Consider the following 23,863-nt stretch of genomic DNA (forward strand, 5'->3'; position numbering starts at 1 on the left):
TCATTAGCATTTCTTGTCTTTCAACTGTAGTAATTTCACTAAGAAAAATTTCAAGTACCTAATTATGTAACAGTATACTAACTTTTCAGTACATATACATGAAGATGCTGGTTTATCTACATGGTCCTTTTAGGAACAGACTTCTCTCTGGTCAAAGCTATTGAACTTTTTTTTCACTCTATATCCTTTTCAACCCTGGGCAGTGCCTGGCACCCCTGAACCCTCTCTATCTTGCAAAGATATGCCTGCCTTGGCTCCTGTGAGCCTCTCCACTTCTGGTTCCTAAGTCTCAACCAGCAGACAATGAAGAGAAATAGCAGGCAGAAAAATCCACTTGCTCAGTCGACCTCCCCAAACTATGGCTGTCCCTCCAAATTTCTCACTGGAAATCTGCCGTTCCTTCACATATCTATTTCTCTGACACAAGCATCTGTTTTGGCTAAGACCTGTATCTCCAGTACCTAACACAGTCTGTAGCATAAGGTGATACACAGAAATACTTCTTAAGTTAATAAAGGCCTTCAACTATTGTCCTTAGGTAGTCTCAGCCCAAATCTAAATCTCAGTGTCTTCAAATTCATTAAGCCTGATGTTGGCTGAGTACCTATTATGTTCCAGGCCACACAGCAGACCCTGGGGATATACAGCAGTGAACAAAAATGCCCTCATGCAATGGACATTCTGATCTTTTCACCAGTGCTTCAATCCCTTATTTGAACAATTCACCAGCTTTTGCTTAATCCCCAGTACAAATACAGTACAAACCTTATTAACTGGTAAGTCACAGTTTTTATTTCCAGAAACTCACAAACTAGGGGGGATGTGCTGTGGGGATACAACACATACAAGGTAAAAAGTTCTAGCAGGTTATAGCAATTACTATCACCTAGGTGCAGGCCAGGAGCTACAGACTCAACTGAAGGAGAGAGCCCTGTGTTCCCCTCCTTAACAGAAGACTTTCAAGGAGAACCTACAGATTGCCCTCCTGGCAACTGCTGTAGCCCCAGGGCTGGGCCTATAGTAAGCCTGTGATAAATATTTGTTTGTTTGTGTGGATGGATGGATGAATAAACAAATAAATAAAAGTCTGAGACATACACATCGAGTCTCTCTTCTAACCATTTAACTGCTATTGGAAGGGATTATCACAAATACCCATTTTCACTGCTCGTTCAGCAAAAAATAAGTTATTAAAAATTAAAACTTCCCGAGTTAGTCTCCCACTTTACAGGACCCCAGTTTAAGTCCAGACTATCCAAGGAAGTACAGGCTACAAGTTAATTATTAAGTCAACTACCTTAAAACAAAACGAAACACCTGTAACAATGATCAATGCTGAATCCTGCTTTTGGGGGTGGTAGAGTGTGGGTGTGGGCGAGTGTTATTTGTGTGGGGTGTATGTAATGCATATGAATGCTAGATACGAACTTACGTATTTTTATGACATTCATCATTAGACTATTTTATACATATATTACACTAAATAAACAAAATACTATACTAGAATGTGCAAATGTTTGAAAACCGTCCAGTTTGGCCTCCTTACAGAAGTATATAAAATAAAAATAAAGCCAGCATTTCATACTTCGTGTGATACCCAGAACAAGCAGGTATTTGCCAAGTTCTATAATATAATGAGGATCTGTAATGAGAGCTTAACAGCATGGGTCAGAACTGAATAAAAGGAAAAATTATACGGCTATTTAATTTTTTAAAAAAGCACACGTTAGTGACACTTTGAAATCAATTCAAGTTGATCAAATCATAAATTCTTAATAAAAAGCTCATGGCAAATTAACGACATTTTATAAGAGGTCATTATAGTAAATGGGGTAATTATAAGGAGAGCGATGAAAAACTATGGACCTTGGAGCCAGATCATCTGGATTTGAATTCTAGCTCTACTACTTACTAGGTGTGTGACCTTGGGCAAATTACTTATCCTCTTTGGTCCTCAATTTTGTCATCTTTTAAAATGAGTATAATAACAACATCTACCTCTTAGGGCTATTGTGAGGACAACATTAGAAAATACATGTAAAATTGCTTAGAACGGTACCTGGCACATAGTATGCTAAATGAGTGTTAGCTCTTTATTTTTAAAAGGAAAGAGAAAAAAAATGAAGGAAGCAGTCTCTACTCAATTTTCATTAATTTTCTAGATTAGAGAGTAGCCTTTTCAGAGACAGAAAAAAAATTGTGAAACTATAAACAAAACCACTTATGTTTCACATAATTACTCACGTTAATAATTAATGAAATTTGATTAAAACTCTGGTACAGGACACAGAAAAAAAATGTAAATCTTATATGGCTGATAACAGGAAATTACTCACAAGAACATAAGGCTCATTCCAAAAGTGAACAAGTGAATGAAGTTAAGTCATTAATCCCTATGACATTCCTGCCTTTTGGTGAACGAAGGAGAGCTTTAAATGCGCTGGAAGAAATGTTTTGAGTGACTTGCTGAACTTGTGGTCGTTTGGTTTACTGGAGAGGGCCAGCTCCTGCTTGCACGATGCCCCCAGTCAAATTTCTAGTGAGGTGCTTAGTAGAGAAAGACGTTTCCCCAAAACATATCCCAGCATTCACACTTCCTTTACAAACCTTTATTTCAGATCATACTTTCCCCTGAAAAAGCTGTTGCGATGTATGGGGCAACCTAAATAAGGGGTAATCCCCTCCTCTCATTTGCTCCACTGTCAGCCTGTCCTCTTAAAATATTCCTCTTCCTGACCTTTCCGTGCTCCGAACTCCATAAATACCCAGAGTGCCTACCTCTCTCACCCCTATACAAAAACACAGTTGAAAAGTAAAAGGTGTGGGATTATTTGCCAACAGTGACAAATACTGACTGAACAAACGAAGTTAGGGTGTTACTGTGCTGTTATCGATAATTCATAAACGCCAGTACAAAGTTCTGCTCTGGCACACCCCCTTCCCAGGAAACCCAAAGGAACCTTTCTAAACAGGTGCCTTCTTAATGGTACAAACACTTACTCCCACTTTCCAGGAATCTTGTCTGAGAAATTCTGAGAGCTTTACATCTTTAAAGAAATACTTCAATTATATTTACTGAAGATATATTTCTAACATATTAATAGTTGTTACAGCCCATATTGCTTCTTTTGTTGATTATCATTCGAGCAGTTTGGGAAAACTCCTGGGAGTTCAGGATATCCTTCATTCCTTCCACAAATATTTATTGAGAGCTAAACTGTGCCAGACACTACTCGGGGTGCTAGGGATGAACAGAGCTGGGAGTAACACAAGTGACGTACCTCAGAAATGCTGGCCTGAGAATCAGTTTAAAGTACTGTTCTAGTGTGACACATCCATCTAAATGTCGCATCCAAACTCTAGGGTCCTAACGGGTTGAGTTGTTGGGTTCCACCTCCTTCCTTAACATACCGTATCATGCACAAGAAAGCACTTCTTAGAAAGGGTTTGTTTTCTAGATGATTATGAAGATTTTCTTTCTTCAGACTGGGGCCAAAATAATGTTTTGAGCTAGAGCTTAACTGATTGTTTCAACTGTATTCCTCATGTAAATTAGAGTTGGTAAGTTTACCAAAATACTGGCTATCTCAAATCTCTAAAAATTGTCACTGAAAATATTCCCCTCTAATACCATGTCAAGCTCTGAAGAATTGGGATGATCTCAACCAGCGAAAAACATGTGCGTTTCAAATTTTAAACACCTGATTACAATCACACAGATACATCAATATAGGAAATTCAGTGCAGGCTTCCCAATATTGCTACGGTAAAAGGTTCTTCATTGTGAATAAGCTTTTCTACCATTACCCTAGAGAAGATTTTTCAAAGGAATTGCAATGGAGACCCCCAAATGTCTTACAGCTTCACTTTGTAGTCTTAGGAGAGCAATTAAAACAAGATAAGTAAGTAAAAAAAAAAAAAAAAAAAAAACAAGATAAGTAAACCTTTCTGTCCATTTTGCAGCCAAGCCCGGCTGGGAAAATCTGGGATTAAATGCAATTTTAATGTATAGAGGAATGAACCATTTTGGAGCTACTGGGTAAAGATCACTGCAAAAAGCAGGGACCAAGATATAGCATCTTTACTCAATCAGCTTCCAATCTTCACAAGCTACTGGTAAGAGAACTTAGATCTTACACTATCACCACTTAAAGCAGGAAGTCATTCCGCAGAAACCACCGTTTTCAAATTCATCATCACGGGGCCTGTGTGTGCATGTACATGCGTGCGTGCACGTGTGTGTGTTTAATCCGATGATCAGGGAAGCATGCACTTGTAAATCTGCCGCTTCCACATTACCGAACTGCAAGTCTGCACTTACGCACAAGTAAAAGCCACCTTCCCCTAAACCACGGGTCAGTATCTGGGGGATCTGATAACAAAATGGCGATTTTTCACCAATCCACTAGCCCTTTAAAAGTGACTCCATCGTGGAACTACCCCTGCTTTGCTGTCTTCCAGCAGCCCGGCATCTGGTTCCCCACACTTACTCCACAGAATCCTCAGGTTGCGCTCTTCCCTTCGATTTTGGTTTGTTCATTGTGAAGGAGTCCAGGGTGGCTCATCCCCCTTAGGTGTCCACCCTCCTCAGCCACGTCTTCTGGTGCCCTGAGACCCAGTGGGACGTCCCAGCCCTGGAGGCAGGCAGCTCCCATCATATTCTCTGCCTTCCTTCCATTCATTCCACAAAGAGTTCCTGAGCAACTCCGAATGCTACACACGGTTCCGCCTAAGATGGCCCAAGTATACCAGCAGGGTGGACCTGGTTGGGGGGGGGGGGGGGGGGCCGAGGGGGATGGTTCTGAAAACAATGGCAGCTTCTGTGTAACAAACTCCTAGTTTGGTTCTGCTCGACAAAGGAACTGCAACACTGAATCACACAGAGCCAAGGATGCCAGCGCCCTCTGTAACTGGACACAGCTGGCTGTTGCATAAAAATCTCAATGACCCAGAGATTCCAGGTTCTCAGCAGCCCGCTCTGCACAAGCCGCTCCACAGTCAAGGCCTTCTGGAGCCTCGAGAGCACAGCTCAGAGCCTGCGCCGGGGGACAGACTCCTATTAAGCAGCTTCGTCACAAACCAGCCGAGCTGAGGTTTTCGTCTGTCAAATGGGCCTGACAACACCAGCCCTCAGCTGTGTCAAAGGACCATGAAAAGCCAGAAATGAGACACTGTGACAAGATACCCCGAAATGCCAAACAACCACAGACTGCCCAGCGGTATCATCACGGGGAGTAATGTTTTAGGGACACGGCTCTTACCCGAGACTCTTCAAACACCCGGACGTTCAAGGTGCCCACTGTGCTGGGGACTACGTAGCCTCAAGTGTCCTGTGACAGCCCCTCACCTCTCTGTGATTAGCAGGAAGAAAGGGTCAGGCCACAAGAAGAAAAACACATTTCTGCAAAACTGCCCAAGTTAAACCTGCTACTCTTACTCAGCCTGAAAAATCATCCCCTGCTTATTACTTTCTGTAATTTAATATATGTAAGTGCTTTATTGGCAAGCTTCTCGAAAGAATAAATAATACTTAATGACTGCCTACAGTTTAATTAACTCATGATTGAACTTCTCATGGACTGCTATAAACATTAAATTATATCCTTCCTCAAAGCTGCCATGGATGGAATTCTTGTTTCAAGCTTTAACTCTCCTGCCTAAACAATTCTGAAATTTCAGCAAATCTGTATATTGGACAGGGAGGTGAGAGAATCAACCTTAATGCCTGGTTATAAAGTGTGTTATTTTACAGAGCAAGGACGAGGTCTTAATTTAAATAAGATTGAAAATGTGCACATGTCCGAACACCTCGTTTATATTACGGCAATCATTAAACGTCGCTGGATCTGGGGCAGTCTTATTAGCATAAACTCCGCGTATTACCGCAAGGTTTCAGGTTTCTACTCAGGCTTTTCATCTGAGCTGCCATTTTCTGGCTGCGTGATGTTGCAAATCAATTTTCCTCTTGGCACGGCTCAGCTGTCAGGCACCTCTGTTCTATAATGGACCCATGAATTACATCTCCTGCTCTGTCATCCCTGGTCTCACACATCAAAATATTGTTCTTCAATTGTAATTTATAACTTAATTTAAATGTCCCTTTTACTGTGACCTTTTTAGATCAAATGGCATTGCATCTGGCAGCTTCTACTACACTAAAGCATCCTTTTGCAATTACAGCCCTTACAATAACTGGAGAAAAAGCCTACCTGAGTTAGATTGCATTCATGCTAAATATTAAATAATTGCAGTCCATTAAAGATAATATTAGATTTCAAAGTCTTTTGCTCTGCAAAATACATTATTTACAATAAACTGCCAAAATAACTTAGGGGAAAAAAAGCGGACTTTGGAAAAGTTCTTAAAATCCTTCATGTAGTTTTAATTACTTCAATTATTTCTCACTAACATGAGAGAAATCTTGCTGAAATCTAAGATACAACTTAAAAAGTTTTTTATCATAATCTGTAATTCACAAATGCCTATATATTTTCAATCATTCCTCCATCACCAATGACCTAGTACCAAGCTCAAAATATGATACATGTATTCATTTAAAAACCAGAGTTAAGACTAAAAGCACAATGTTTATTTTTGTTTGGCTACTGTCACTCCAAATAATGCTATTTAAGCACTGGAGAGGATAAATTTCTCTAAATACTCCTATGGGCATACATTTTAGAGATCATGGTTAAGACAGAATTTAACCGCTGAGAGTAAGGGCTGAGGGAAAGATTCAGTTAATTTTCAGAAGGAAATAAACTGTCGCTGGACCAACCCTCCCCCTCCAACACTCTCTGAATAAGTACAATGTTCCAGGAATTATGCCAGACCCTGGGGTCACAAAGGAGAAGGGAGGAGGGAACCAACATTTCTTGAGTATTGCATGTACTAGGAACTCACTAGGTCATTATGATTTCATCATCCCTCACACCACTCTTTAGTGGCAAGAGTACTAAAAATGAGGAAACAAAACTGAGAGGTTCAGTGTCTTGCTCGGGGCCACTTCTCTAGAAAGCAGCATAGCGAGGATTCTAACATAAGCCCAATTTCTAGGAAGTCTGAGACTCGGCCCCTGCCCCAAACATCTACACTGGAGCAGCTGAGAACCGGCGATCTGGTGGGAGCAATGGGCTCGGGGGCTCCTCCAGCCACAGGGAGACAGCAAGCTCAAGGTCTTTTCTTAACCTGGGGCGGGGTGGGTAGGCAGGAGGAGGAAACGAGCAGCTCAGAGAAGAGGAAACACACACACACATAAACAAAATAATGAAATAAATGTATGATAAAAACACAAAAGTGTCAGTGACTGCGGTGACATCCGCTCTGCTGAAAAACCAAGATGACTCCACAGAGCCGACGTGAAAAATCAACAGAGTAATATGATTAACCGTGCCTACACTTAAGGAAGGGCAGCAACCAAATTAAAAACACCACTCTAGGAGCAAGTAAAAGTAGGCAGTACTATGTCTAGGTAACACTGCACTTTTAACCAAGTTTCCCATGGCTGATACAGCATTGTATCACTTCTCATTCACAGCTAATTCTCGCACAATATTGTAACCAGAAATTAACAGGTCACCATCTCCTGGCTACAGTGTTTTTGAAGGTATTTTAAACACACAGAACAGGAGCCTCAACCACAAGGTGATTAGAAAGTAAACACCAAATGCTGGCACTTCAGCTGAGGGCAGTATGTTTTTAAAATACAGAACAAACCAAACTCAACGTCTTGGCCATTTCTGACCATCTGCCTACTGTCTTTACGAACACAAACACCTGGAAAGGAGAAGCTGAAGAGTTCCTGGGCCAAAGACACAAGTTTGGGAGTTTCGCAGAGGTGAAATCTCAACAGGACAGGGTTCCTGGCTTTGATTCAAACACTTGTTCTGCCACCAGCTGTGTGACAGAAAACAAGTTAAATATTTTTCTAAATCTCAGTATTCTTGGCTGCAGAAAGGAAGAATACAGAACCTATTTTGAAGGATTGTTTAGGATGAAATAAGGTACGTGGCAATCACTGAGCATGACTCCTGGAGAAGGAAATATTCCATTAAGGAGAGCCGACTAAAAAGGGGTGGGGGTTTCCCTGGTGGTGCAGTGGTTGAGAGTCTGCCTACCGATGCAGGGGACACGGGTTCGTGCCCCGGTCCGGGAAGATCCCACATGCCGCGGAGCGGCTGGGCCCGTGAGCCATGGCCGCCGAGCCTGCGCGTCCGGAGCCTGTGCTCCGCGACGGGAGAGGCCACAGCAGTGAGAGGCCCGCGTACCGCAAAAAATAAATAAATAAAATAAAATAAAGTAAAAAGAGATGGGACGGGATGACCGTCACGGGAAATAGCACTGGTGGTAAGGAAAGTGAATCAGCTTTAGAGCGCCACAGGAATGAACTTTGCTCTACAGTACTTACAACACAGGATGACAGACAGGATTCAGAAGGGAAATAACAGAGAACCTGGTGACTGTTGAGAATCTCAGGAGCAAGTTACCAGGCTGCACTGGAGGAGCAGCAGCCTGGGCAAAGGACCTGGAGGCCCCTGCTCTGTGTAGCACTGTGGCCCCTGGATTCTTCATCTGTAACAGAGGGGCTGAAGAAGGTCTTTTTTGGAACTTCCCAGTTTTTAACATTCTTTCTCTTTACAGACGTTTCTTAAAGGTGAGATTCTAAATAGTCTTAAAAAACAAATAAATGGAAAGAATATTATACAGTCCTTTAGAAAAATAAACAAACAATATAGCCACTGAACAATATAGCCAAACTGCCCAGGCCAAACACTGACTAGCTGCTACAGAGGCTTCACTTACACCTTAGGGATTAAGGTTAGTGTTAATTTTCAGGCCTCCGTGAAAGCTGCAATAGTTTATGCCACAGGTCTTTAAATGACATTATGCATAGTTAATCATCTACACAGTTAACATGTATATAACCTCGCTTCTCAGAAACAAAATCTTTCCTCCTGCTTTTTGTGTGTGAGTCCAGGCACCGTACATAAAGAACCCTAGGCTGCCGTGGGTCTAAGCTGCCAGTCCAGTGTATCTAAAGGGAGGTTGACTCCTTAGGACTCAGCAGACAAATCCACTGATGACAAGATTCAGCTCAATGATACAGAATGAGTGTAACTCTGGCCACAACGAGAAAACTACTGGCAGATTCAGGAATCATAATTATTTGTCAGTTTAGAAAGACCTGTTTCAGCTCACAAGTAGAAACTGTTCAGGGCCACAGTGGAAATTAAAACTTTTTTTCACTTACTTCTAGAATCTTCACAGCCTTGAAAAAAAAAAAACAATAAGTAAGGCTCTAACCTAGAGGGTGACAGAAAAAACACTGTTCTATCCCTCTCACGTAGGTATTAGCGAACCCATTCATAAATGCTAAACTGAACTAGAAAGTACATGTGAAAGGTCAGCTATGGGTCAATTTTAACCAGATTCCTACAAACAGTTCATTTTTTAAAAAAATAAATAAACAAAAACAACCTCAAGATCAGTTGCATCAGTATTAAGGGAAAAACATTTACAGAAAGTGCTTTAATACCTACTCAGTAGAATTTAGGTGCAGAAATGACTGCTTCCAATCCATGGGGCTCAATAACCTTAACCTTGGTGATTTTTGAAGAGTAATTTTAAGGCTGTGTAAACAATAGTACACATATGCTTTTTTTGGTTGCAACGATAAAGTAATGGAACAAAGAAAATCAAAGAGGCATACACCAAAGCATGTGAGATTACTGAGTTGGGAAAATTTCTGAGTGACTGCTCTTTTATGTAGAAACCTCAAAGAACAAAGCTAGGGCTTCCCTGGTGGCGCAGTGGTTGAGAGTCCGCCTGCCGATGCGGGGGACACGGGTTCGTGCCCCGGTCTGGGAGGATCCCACATGCCGCAGAGCGGCTGGGCCCGTGAGCCATGGCTGCTAAGCCTGCGTGTCCGGAGCCTGTGCTCCGCAGCGGGAGAGGCCACAACAGTGAGAGGCCTGCGTATCGCAAAAAAAAAAAAAAAGAACAAAGCTAGTGACTAAAACATAAGCAAAAAGGCTCTGGGCAACCACAGTAGTGCCCCTCCAGCAATGTCCCTGGAGAACCTCGAAGCCCTCACCCTGAACCTTAGCTGTCTGGCTTCCTCACAGTTCTGGATTTCCCAGTCAAACAGGTCTGAAAGAACAAAATGAGAGAGACTGAGTGATTTTAACACAGAGCAGTGGCGCAAGAGAGCCTCACTGTAGAAGACTCCAAAACTTGGCAAACTATTGGGTTGGCCAAAAAGTGCCTTCGGTTTTTAAGTACACATAAAAGACACATTTTTCATTTTCACCAAGAACTTTATTGAACAACGTCTTCACCCTTCTGATCCACTACCTTCTGCCATTTTTCAGGCAACGTCATAATTCCATCTTCCCAAGACGTTTTATCTTTTTGAGCAAAGAACTGTTCCGGGTGCCTTTTACACTCTTCCAGGGAACTGAAATTTTTTGTAAAGACCAGAATAAGTGGAAATCCGAAGGTGCAATGTCCGGTGAATACGGCGGATGAATCAGAACTTCCCAGCCAAGATGTAATAGTTTTTGCCTGGTCATCAAAGAAACACAAGGTCTTGTGCTATCCTGATGGAAGCGTATGCGTTTTCCATTGACTAATTCTGGAAGCTTTCGTCAAGTGCTTTCAGTTGGTCTAACTGGGAGTAAGACTTGTTGGAATTAATCGTTTGGTTTTCTGGAAGGAGCTCATAATAGAGGACTCCCTTCCAATCCCACCATATACACATCACCTTCTTTGCATGAAGACCAGCCTTTGGTGTGGTTGGTGGTGGTGGTTCATTTCGCTTGCCCCACAATCTCTTCCATGCCACAGTACTGCACAGTATCCACTTTTCATTGCCCATCACAATTTGTTTTAAAAACGGAACATTTTCATTACATTTAGGTAGAGAATGGCATGCGGAAATACGGTCAAGAAGGTTTTTCTCGCTTAACTTACGTGGAACCCAAACATCAAAGTGATTAACATAATCAAGCTGGTGCAAAGGACGTTCAACGCTTGATTTTGAGTATGTCGGCTACCTCCCACGTTGTATAACATTGATTACTCTCAATTAACGTCTTGATTTGATCGCTATCAACTTCAACTGGTCTACCTGACCACTGGGTATCGTCCAGCAAGAAATCTCCAGCACGAAACTTTGCAAACTACTTTTGACGTGTTCGATCAGTCACAGCACCTTCTCCGTACACTGCACAAATCATTTTTCGCGTTTGGTTTGCGTTTTTTACCTTTCTTGAAATAATAAAGAATAATATGCCAAAAATGTTTTTTCTTCCATCTTCAATATTAAAATGGCTACACAAAAATTCACCAATTTTGATGTCTTTCTTTAAATGCACACTAATATGACAGCTATCACATACGATCTAGCAAAATTGTTTTGAATGAAGTTAAAGACAACTAAGTGCTACTAGAGTCATCTTATGGAAAAAAACAAATGAACCTTTTGGCCAACCCAACATTATGCAAACCAAAGATCTGAAACTCCCCACAGTCGCACACGATTCTGTGTGATGGCCACCAGTAATGATGACTCGGAGGCATCAAGTAAAGGCAGACTTGATTTGAGACACATGAAAACTTACACCTCATTCGTGACATGGGGGGTGGGGTGCAGAATGGAGGATAGTTAAGAGCCAACTTTCCCCAAAATCCCTGAATAAGCAGTACTTCAAAGTACTTGAGTAAGCTGGAATACACCACCCAACCAATACTATGGGCAGGGAGAAGGCAGGCCAAGCAACAGACAGGGCAGCAAGAAGGGCAAGGGTGGGCAGTCGGTGTAGTGATTTAATGAGAAGCCCAGAGAGTGACCGGCTCTGGGGGAATAATCCGTCTCCTGGAGAAGAGAGCTGGTCGGGGCAGCACTGCAGGACAGGAAATGGAACAGACGGCAGAGACTTAAAAGAGCAATAGCTTCAAAGGTAGCCAGGGCTGACCCCAGGCCACCTCAGAGATCGGACCTACAAGCAGCAGGAGACCTTGCCCCCGAGGGGCCCTGAGGGGCAGGTGCCCTCTGACTCGACTGGGGCAGGCTGGGTCCATCTAGGGGTGGAGCCAAGGAAGAAATACTCAGCAACCTGACAGGTCAGAATAAATCAGTCAATATGGTGGTTATACATGACAATTCTGTTATTTAAATAAATGTTCTTTGTACCAAGAAAGCCAAATACACTATACTTTATGCCAATACAAATATGACAGTATTTTATAAATCAAATGTCCTCAAATGTTACAGAAATATCACAGTCACTACTAGAATATTTTTTATACTCTCAATATTATAAAGTCCACAATCTAAACAAACTGTGATAGAAAAGGAAAGGAAGTAAAAGTAAACTATTACAAAAAATTAAAAATAAGTACTATAATTTATTTTAGTAACATTTTGTGTAACAGTAAAATCCAACTGTGGCAGGCTAAAAAATGACCACCAGAAGATATCCACATCAAATCCCTGGAACATGTGATTGTGACCGTATTTGAAAAAAGGGTCTTTACAGACGTGATGGTGATTAAGTTAAGGATTTTAAGATGAGGAGACAATTCTAGATGACCCAGGCGGGACCTATACCCAGTGACCAGCATCCTTATGAAAGAGAGGCAGTGGGAAACACGGAACAGAGAAGACACAGACACAAAGAGAAGATGGCAATGGGAAGACAAGCAGAGAAAGATGTGGCCATAAAGGAGGAGAGCTAGGAGAGCTACTCAGTGCTGAAAGAGGCAAAGAATGATTCTCCCCCTGTGGAGATGGAGAGAACATGGCCCCACTGACACGTTGGTTTCTAACGTCTGGCCTCCAGAACTAGGAAAGAATAAAACCTGTTGTTTTAAGTCGCCAAGTTTGTGGTAATTTGTTACAGCAGCCACAGGAAACTAATACACCAACCTTCAAACTTTGGGGGTAAAAAAATTTATCTAGGAGAGCTATAAAAAAAAAAAAGTATTCTGAAGTATACTTCAAACTAGTATAAGAAACACACATACTAGGACAAATATAAATTTTAATATTCTACAGTACATTTAAGAAGTTTTGTTCACATGTGAGCCTTTTCAAAACTCATGGGCCCACGTTGTTCTAAGATTTAAACACTTACTTAGATTTCAACACTTTCAGCAAATGCTCTCCCATTAGGGTTTTGCAAAGAGCAGGGACTCCATCACGTTTATTACTGAACAAATAAATGAATGAATGATTTTACTGAAGCCTCTTCTTCGATGTAAAGAGGCTAAGGGCTTTTATCCTGACTTGCTAAATACTTATTATGTTAGCATTAATGCTTAATATAGATTCACAGATGTTACAATTCCAACTGACTGATGTTAAGTAGACAGTTTTCAAAACACAATGTAAACCTCAAAATATTTTACCAGTATTTAGCTTGGAAAAAAATCTTATGAGAAAGAAATTTCTTAAATTAGCAAAGGAACTTTCTAACTTTTGCCAAACAAAAGTAAAAGCTGAATCACACTGATCCGAACCTGCTGAGAGCCTAGGAGGAAGGATGGAGACACACAGCCAGGCTGCAGCAGGAAGGGTTTTTAACTTGCTGAATGGCAAATCCCCCAAACTGCAGATTCAATGGACATTTCAAGGGGACGGTTGTAAGGCACTGGCCTCAATTCTAGACTCCCCTCAAGTTTAAATTATTATGTGTATATAAATATGACAGAGTGCGGCTATTAATCTGCAGGTGATAACCGTACTACTTTTCTCACAGAATTGTTATAAAGATGAAATAAATTCATTCATAAAAAGCACTTAAACTTTTGCCTAACATAGAAGCACTCAACCAACAAATACATTCAAATTTTGTTACGATTATTAATATTGTTGCTGTTATTAATGACATCAGGCAACCGACCAATAGTTGATACCTAATAAAATGAAAATAACAGTGATAAATTTAAAGTCCCCTGCCTGGCTGAAAATTCAGTCAAAAAGCTGAGAGCGGGAGATAAATGGCTTAGGAAAGGCAAAAATGCGAAGAAAAATGAAACAAAACAGGACAAAGACAAAACACAAGAAAAAAATGAATGTGACGTGCACATTCATGAAGGCTTGGACTGCACTGAGGGGAGCTTTTGGGACAGCTGAAGTTAACTCCTTGACACCATATGCTGACCAAATCTGACAAGCGTTGCTTTAGTGCAGGGGTCGCATTTTAAGACAGTCAGATAGACAAAGCTGACCAGGAAGAGAAATAAAATGGTTATACATAAAAATGGTTACACACACACACACACACATAAAAACTACACCATGGATGAAAACTGGAAACATTACCCTCAGTGAAAGAAACCAGTTACAAAAGACCACATATTGCACAATTCCACTTAAATGAAATGTTCACAACAGGGGAATCCATAAGACATGGAAGGCAGAATATAATAATAATATAATAATGGCTGCCTGGGTGGGGTGAGGAGAGATGGGAGATGGGGAGTGACTAATGAGCACAGGTTTCCTTGGGGGGTGAAATGTTCAAAAACTGATCGTGGTGGTAGTTAACACAAATCTGAATATACTGAAAGCCATTAAATTGTACACGTTAAATATGTGAACTATATAGTACATGAATTATATTTCAATAAAACTATATTAAAAAGAGATAAAAGAAAGAAATGGCTAAAGAAACTTGTGAGTGGTTCACACTGAAAAGCAAAGTGGGGCCACAACTGTGATGAGCTGAATCGGGAACACAACAGACCAGAAGAACTTACAGCCAGACTTCTGTGTTAAAAAAATTATCAAAAATAAAATCACTACTACAATAAGTAATGAAGATGCCATTCCCAGAGGTTGATAATGTAAGTGGCCTTTATCTCCTCACCCACCCCTGAGAACCTTTGATAATGCTCTCTGTTATATTTAGGGGAAAGAACAGAGGCATAAAGTCAACTTGAAGTAAAAGCTACAGATTCTCTAAAAAGGAATAAAATATGAAAGTGTTAAATTTAAAAAGTCATCTTCAGGGCTTCCCTGGTGGCGCAGTGGTTGAGAGTCCGCCTGCCGATGCAGGGGACATGGGTTCGTGCCCCGGTCTGGGAAGATCCCACATGCCGCGGAGCGGCTGGGCCCGTGAGCCATGGCCGCTGAGCCTGCGCGTCCGGAGCCTGTGCTCCGCAACGGGAGAGGCCACAACAGTGAGAGGCCTGCGTACCGCAAAAAAAAAAAAAAAAAAGTCATCTTCAAACAAGATAAAATGAATTAAGTCATATAATTTGTGTGAGAAGTGCTGTTTCGTGTAACTTTTGAACAAAAGTGAATGTCTGAAGTTCTCAGCCCAAAGGGAACCACATGGGTAAATTTCTAACACAAAAAATTTTCAGAACAAAAGTTCAAAATATTTCTAATTGGTCAAAGCACAATAAATAAAAACTCAAATTTGTCTATTATTATGCTGATAATCAGTTGAAAAGGTCATGGTTACACCAGAAAACTTCACTACGTGGTCTCTTTCAGCAATTTCACTTCTACTATCATTAAGAATGCAATATGAGGTAGAGTCCAATATCCTGTTACAACATAAATAAAACCCTAGCAAAGGTGCTTGTCAAGACTGATTTAAATAAGGTGTTCTTGTAATTACTGGATTTCCATCAAAAGAAATCATATAGCACTATCAACTATTACTCTTTCCAACCAAAATCCTGAGACAAAAAAACCACCACCCTACAACCAATTAATGGGGACTAATCCAATGGAGAAATAGTAAAAAGAGAAGAATTTAAGCGAAGGGTGTGAGTGTGGAATGAATTTCAGAAGAATCCTGATCATATACCTTAGGCAAAGTAAAAAAAAAGGGCCTCCTGGCAATGTCTTATCTGGGAGCTGGGACAGACTCAACATTCATTAAAGTCCGAAGCACTGCAAAGCTAATCCAGGGCCAGATGCTTTAGTGAGGTCCATTTACAAGGAACAAATAGAAGATCTCTGACAGAAATTCTATAGACTTAATTTTTTAGAATGAAAGAGAGGAAGATGAAAATGATCCTTAGAGCAGGCTTATCTGCATACTCTGCTATGCCAACTCTACAACAACAGGTTCTGCGTGATCAAATGTGACGGGGACTTGGACCCGATTTATGTATTCCATCAATTCGACAAATATTTAGTCCTCTCTACCCTGTACCAGGCATCGGCTAGAGCGCAGAAAACAAAGATGATTAATACTCAGTGGTTAACAAATAGTGATATTTATAGATCAGAGATAAAAACTAACGATTAAGCTACTGGAGGCCTTTCATCCTTTGTTGAAGGAGATGTGGGTGTGCATAAATAAGTAAGCAAACACATATACACTCTCTTGAATATGTACAAAGCTTAATCCGAATGTCTAACAGCCATCCATATTTCAGGGACTAAAACTGTCCAGGCAAAGGTGAAATCTTTGCTGCATGATTATAAATTTTACTTTACACACAGTGAAAATGTATATGTTCAGTGTTAGCGAGAGCAGGTAAACGTAAGAACGCAAATACGTTTCCGAGAAAGAGAAGTCAAAGAATTTGAACTGTATTTAGAAAATGGGAAAGAGACCTGAGCTCAAATAATAAAATCCAGACCAATTTAGGAAAAATAAGTCAGCATGATATTTTCCAGAAAACCCTAGTCTCAAACTAAAGGGCTCTGGGGCAGTTTCCAAGCATAAATATAAAGGTCTATTTTATAAAAGGCCAAATAAATGTACGCCTTTAAAGATGGCTGAGTAAATTCCATTAGAATAATACGGGCCATTTCTATGTTACCTATAGCAATTATGCTTAAAATTTACATATATGCTAAACGTGTACAATAAGCCTAATTAAAATTTCATTTGGAGAAACATATGCGTGGTACAGCACACAGAAATGTTTCTATGTAAGATAGTCCAGAGGTGGCACCATTGCTTTGTCATGTTTTAATATGTTATTTAATATATGTATACCATAAATGTATGAATAAAACAATTTTGCGTTCACAGGTATTCACAGTTTAAAATAGTAAAATATAATAAAACTACGTTTGCTGACGCACATTAAGGAGTAGGCCTGTGGTTACTAAGAACACCCCCCCCTCTTGGGGCTTCCCTGGTGGCACAGTGGTCGAGAATCCACCTGCCAATGCAGGGGACACGGGTTCGTGCCCCAGTCCGGGAAGATCCCACATGCCGCGGAGCGGCTGGGCCCGTGAGCCATGGCCGCTGAGCCTGCGTGTCTGGAGCCTGTGCATACCCTCCTCTTGCAATAAGAGAGGCCAACACATTTATTACATCTTCTTCCTCTCTATCAGTATAAAACTGTTTTTTATGTAAGAAGTAAAAAGATAAGAAATACATTTAACATGAATGAGTACACAAAGAACTGTTGACCTAACTAGTCTGCAAGTCCACTGCTGAATCAAAAGTCTCATCATGTGGCCATGAAAGTAAGATATTTATATATTAACTACTTCTGTGATTCTCCAATGACAGCTCTGCTATTAAAACTGTATGTGGCTCAAGTTTTATACAACCTGAGAATCACATGCACTACATTAAAATGGACTAAACACTCCAAACAAAAGGTAGAGCCAGACTGGATAAAAAAGCAAGAAACAACTGAAAAGCTGAAAGTACACAAGAGAGGTGCTTTAAATAAAAGTAAAAATCAGGATTCAAAGTAAGAAGCTGGAAGAAGATATACCACATGCAGACAACAGGCATAAGAAAGCCAGAGTAGCTGTACTAATTTTAGACAAAACTGAGTTCATGACAAAAGGGTTACACCAAAAATGTTAAAGGGTCACTACAGGGAGAAAGATAAAGACACAATTTCCATACATATGAGGCAAAAACTAACAGAATTAAAAGGAGAAATAACCAAATTCACAAGACTTTAACACACCTTTCTGAGTAACTGACAATACAACTAGATAGGACACAGAAGATCTGAAGGATAATACAAACCACCTCAAAGAAACTGACAATAATAAAACAGTACACCTAACAACTGCAGAACATAAGTTCATTACAAGTGTACACGGAACATTCACCAAGGTAAATCACATGCTGAGCCAAGAAACAAGTCTCAGATTTCAAAAGACTGAAATCTTACTGGGTACTCTGACCACAGCAGAACTAAATTAGAAATCAATAACATTCCAAAAGGGGGGGGGGAGGAGGTGGCGGGGAGAGAGAGGATGGGGAGAGAGGGAGGGCGGGGAGAGAGGGAGGGCAGGGAGAGAGAAATCCCAAGGCCCTGGTGATTAAACAATTTAATTCCAAACAATCCATGGGTAAAAGAAGAAATCACACATAAAATTTTTAACAAAATGGTAACAGAATGTTCCATTCTAATTACAAATTAGAATTTGTGATAAAATCAGTTATCTAAGATCCCATTTTAGGAAGCTAGGGGGAAGAGTAATCAAATCAACCCAAAATAAGTAGAAAAGAAATAATAAAAAATAAGATTGGGAGATCAGACAGAGAAAAATCAATGAAACCAAACGCTACCTATCTGAAAAGATCAATAATATTGATAACCTTCTATTTTAGCATGATTAAGAGGAAACAAATTAGCAATATTAAGAATTCAAAGTCAAAATTACAGATTCCTATAGACATTAAAAAGATACTACAGGGCTTCCCTGGTGGTGCAGTGGTTGAGAGTCCGCCTGCCAATGCAGGGGACACAGGTTCGTGCCCCGGTCCGGGAAGATCCCACATGCCGCGGAGCGTCTGGGCCCGTGAGCCATGGCCGCTGAGCCTGCGCGTCCGGAGCCTGTGCTCCGCAACGGGAGAGGCCACAGCAGTGAGAGGTCCATGTACCGCAAGAAAAAAAAAAAAAAAAGATACTACAGAAATAATTCGTAATTTATACCAACAAATTTGATATCCCAGATGAAATAAAACATTTAGAGATCAACAGATTACTAGTGACACATAACAAAATATAAAATCTGAATAGGCCTATGTCTATCTGTACTTTTGTAACAGAGAAGAACAAACCTGACTCCATATCAGACCTATACCTTTAGCTCTTAACACTTGGGCTCTGTTACCTGCGCTGAGTCATGCTGGCACTCCCCTCCCTTTTGGTATAAAAGAAGCCTGAATTCTAACTCAGGTGAGGCGGTTCTCTGGGACACAGTCCACATCTTCTTGGTCTGCCAGCTTCCGGAATAAAGTCACTATTCCTCTCTCGATTTATTGGCCTGTTGTGTGGTGAGCAGTACGAACCTGGTTTCAGTAACACTCGTTAAGTTTCCATTTAAAAAAAATTTAGTCCCAGACGGCTTCACTGTCAATTCTATCAAACATTTAACAAAGAAAAAAGATCAATCCTTTATAAGAGAAAAACAGAGTAGGAGGAAATATTTCCCAACTAATTTCTGAAGTCAGTATTACTCTGATATCAAAACCAGAAAAAGAAATTACAAGGAAAGAAGACTACAGCTCACTATCCCTCATGAACACAAATGTAAAAGTTTTTAACAAAATAATAGCAAACTGAATCCAATAGTACAGAATGCCCAAGCAGGATTTAATCTAGGAATGCACAGTTGGTTTAACATCTGAAATGAATAAATATAATTCACCATACTAACAAATAAAGTATATAACAACCATATGATCATTTCATTAGATACAAAAGAAAAAAAACCAGCATCTGACAAAATTCAATGGCCATTCATGGTAAAAACCTCAACAAACTTAGAAATAAAAGGGAACATCCTCGGCTTGACTAAACAACAACAAAAATCCTACATTGTACTTAACACTAAACGACTGAATGTTTTTTCCTTAAAATGAGAAAGAAAGCAAAGATGTCCATTCTCATCATTTCTATTCAGTACTGTACTGGAGGTTCAAGCAAGTGCAAGAAAGCACAGAAGAGTAATAAAACACATAAATCAGAAAGAGGTAAAGCTATCTTTATTTGCAGATGACATGACCGTGCACACAGAAAATCCTAAGGAACCAACCAGAAAGCTACTAGTGTTGACCGTGTATTCTTTGTATAAAATAATACAAGGTAAAGTCATAAAAACTGATTGTACGTCTATCCTAACAATGAACACGTAGACAATGAAATTTTAAAATACAATTTTATTAACAATAGAATCTTCAAACAATAATTACTTAAGGGATAAATTTGAAAAAATATGTACAAAACTTGTACAGTGAAAACTGCAAAGTCTTACTCAAAAAAATTAAAGAAATCTTTTTTAAAAAGGGAGAGATACTATATCATGTTCATGGATTCGAAGATTCAAATTGTTAAGATGTCAAGTCTTCCTAAATAGATCCACAGATTCAATGCAATCTCAACCAAAATTCCATCAAAGCCTTTTTAAAAATAGAAACTGACAAGCTGATTTTGAAATTTATATGGAAATGCAAATGACCTAAAAGAGCCAAAGCAACCTTGAAAACAAGTACAAAATAGAAAGACTTATACCACCTGAGTTCCTATAAAGCTATAGTATTCAAAATACTGAAGTACTGGTAAAAAGAAAAAATTGATATAATATTAGATCAGTTAAACATAATAGAATATTAAAAAAAAAACCCAAACATATACAATCAGTGCTTGTTCAATAAAGGCATCAAGGCAATTCAATGAGAAAAGACTATTTTCAACAAATGCGGCTCCAACAACTGGCATCTGTGTAGGAGAGAATGAACTTTCACCTCTACCTTGCAATCACATGCAAAATTAATTTGAAATGAACAACAGGTCTAAATGTAAGAACTAAAACTTCAAGAAGAAAGCATAGAAACAATCTTTGTAATCATGGGATGATCAAAGAAACTTTCATAAAAGGAAAAAGATACATCAGACTTCAGCAAAATTAAGTTATTTTACTCTTAGAAACACACCATTATAAACAAAAAAAAAAGTCATAGTATGGGAGAAAATATTTACAAAATACATGTATCAAGGCACTTGTATTTGCAATATAAATTCTTACAAATAAATCATACTAAAGGCCAAATAATTCAATTTTTTAAATTAGGCGAAAGTTACTTCACAAAAGAAGATATACAAATGGGCTTTAAGATATGAAAAGATGCTCAACATTACCAACAGTCAGGAAATTTAAATGAAAACCTCAATGACATATCACTCCACATCCATTAGAATGGCTAAAAATTTTAAAGACTGAAAACATCAAGTCTCATGGAGCATGCTGAAGAACTGAAATTCTAACACACTACTGATGGGAATGTAAAATGCTACAGCCACTGTGGAAACCTGTTCGACAGTTTCTTAAAAAGCTACCTGCATATATACATTCCTGCAACTTCACTGCCAGGTATTCACTCAAGAGAAATGAAAGTATATGTTCCACAGAAAGGCTTGCATAACAAGGTTCATAATGGCCAAAAGCTTGGGGAAAAAAAAAATGTCCATCACCAGGTGAATGGATAAAATGTTATGAATATCCATACACTGGAATACCACTCAGCAATAAAAAGGAATGCGCTATTGATAATGCAACAGTATAAATCTACTGTAATATTACTATGCTGAAAGAACCCAGACCCCAAGTATTACATACAAAAGTATTCTATTCATGCGACATTCTAGAAAATGCAACTAATCTATAAAGAGAGAAAACATATCAGTGGTTATCTGAGACTGGAAGCAGCAAAGGGCATGAGGCAACTTCTGCAGATGCTGGAAATGATTTCTATCTTGAACACTGTAGTAGTTTCATTGGCACACACATCTACAAAAGCTCATCAAATTGTGTACTTTAAACCAGAGCAATTTATTATACAGAAATTACACCCCAATAAGTTTTTTTAAATACACACTAAAACTCTCATTTGCGAATAATGAAGAAAAAAGTCAAAACAAGTAATCCTGAAGACCCTGTATTTTAAAACAGGTACATATAGTTGTCTAAAAGAACTAACAGTTTAAAAATGTTTTATTAATGACTACAGTTTTAAACATTAAACTATTTACTTAAATGCATTTTAATTCGAATAGTCCTACTGGGATATTAAACATACTCTAATGTAGCCGTACTGCAGATTCCGTATACTTTAAATGTCTACATTGTACTGGGAAATAGAATAAACCTGTGTCTATTTCCTAAGCTGATAAATGCCTAACCTTGTTTTGACTCTATGCTACACTCTAAGAAACAACAAATACTTCTCACGTGACAATGCATTTCTTTTTATTCCTTAACGTAATTCAAAACCCCCTTACTCCAAGGAAGTCAAAATAAACATTAACTTCTCTCAAGATTTTTCCAATCACTCCACTTCTCATTAAAGAAAGTGCCTACAGTTTCTGTGAGCCAGTACAACAATGAAGTTTAAAAATTAAAACAGCCACTAGAAGTTTCTTTTCATCACAAAATGAGCACACAACGCAGTCTTTTGATGGCTAAATGCGCTTGTACTGCATAACCCGACACCTGAGCCATCTTGGGCTCACCTAGGCAGGAAGATTTTCAAGTGATGAGAAGGTACCTTCTCAGAAACAAAAACCCATAAAGCCAAAACCCTCTGGCAATGCTGAAGAAAACTTCAGAAGGAACTTGCTACAAAGGATCACAGGCAAAAATAACCCGAATTATTTCTGTACAGAAGTATGTTGTACAGAATCCTTAGAGGGGCTGGAATAAGAATAAATTAGATAAATTCAGGAAAGTGCCAAAAACAGACATTTAATTAAATATGGCAACATCTTTGTTATTCAAAATTCAACTGATCAGCAGAGTCATGAAAGGAGAATTTTTTTCATAAAGATTTTATACAAAAACCCAACAGAAAACAAACTCACACCAAAGAGTTACTTTAAATATACACACATTTTTTAGGGTATTCTGAATTCACAGACATACATCTGCCATAGCCACTGTTTGCAGTATCATCAATCTCTGGGTCTCAGTTTTCTCATCTGTAAAAATAATCCAAAGGCCCCTTCTGGCTCTATCACTATATGTTCAGAATAAGGATTCCTTATAACAACAACAATTCAAAGCATCAAATAGGTGAGAAAGTAAATGGGAATATGCAAAATCATTCACTTATTTAGAACATGGCAGCAAGATGAATCAGCCTCCAACATGAGACTATTATAACGTTACGTGATACTCAAGAAACACAACTAGACCAGGGATAAAAGTCAACTATGCTGTTCAGATATCTACGTGTTTCCCCGAAAGCATGAAAGATCCCTAAATTGGGATCTGTTATCAATTTTTTGCATTGCTGGCATTCAAACAAGTCATGTGGTCTTTCTACGCCTCGGATTCTTATCTATTTAGAGATGGGAACAGATGATTTTGAAAGTCCCTTCCGACTACAGTGACCTCTCAAGAAAAAGACAGACAAAAAGGGCACTCACATTATACTTAGTGAATCGTCAGAAGAGTTGCTCGGCCTCATGCTCAACATCCTATGTAAGTGTACATAACCCTGCAGACTATTAACAGATCAGAAATCCATACAAATTCATTATTACTTCAGATCTGATGATTTCACATTAGTAAGCACCCAGAAGAGGAATTATTTCAAGGAACTTTAAGATACATTAATTTTCCTATACAGCCCTGTAGGATATACTCCAAGGTCAATAAGGAGTGCCCCCCCCCCCCAAAAAAAAGTGACCAGGTTTCAGGAATCCTACTGTTTGTAGCCGTTCGAGTTTTGTTATTCTGAAGCTGCTATGGGGTCACAGGATTAAAGCAGATGAGTGCCCGTGCAGGACGTCACGCAACCAACTCAGCACCATTACGCTCGTGTGCTTTGTTTTACTTTAGATTTTTTTAAGGATTGCTTTTTTTTTAAACTTAATTTTGTTTTATAATCATGTGAAATACTTACATGGT

The 23,863-nt window shown here is 39.4% G+C and overlaps 1 protein-coding gene across 1 annotated transcript in view; it reads right to left on the bottom strand.

Annotated features, from left to right (window-relative positions):
• Positions 1-23,863, bottom strand: part of RERE (arginine-glutamic acid dipeptide repeats) — a 257,951-nt gene that overhangs the window by 93,542 nt on the left and 140,546 nt on the right. The window lies entirely within an intron of this gene.

The sequence above is a fragment of the Phocoena phocoena genome, chromosome 1 (assembly GCF_963924675.1).
Source record: "Phocoena phocoena chromosome 1, mPhoPho1.1, whole genome shotgun sequence".
NCBI lineage: Eukaryota > Metazoa > Chordata > Mammalia > Artiodactyla > Phocoenidae > Phocoena > Phocoena phocoena.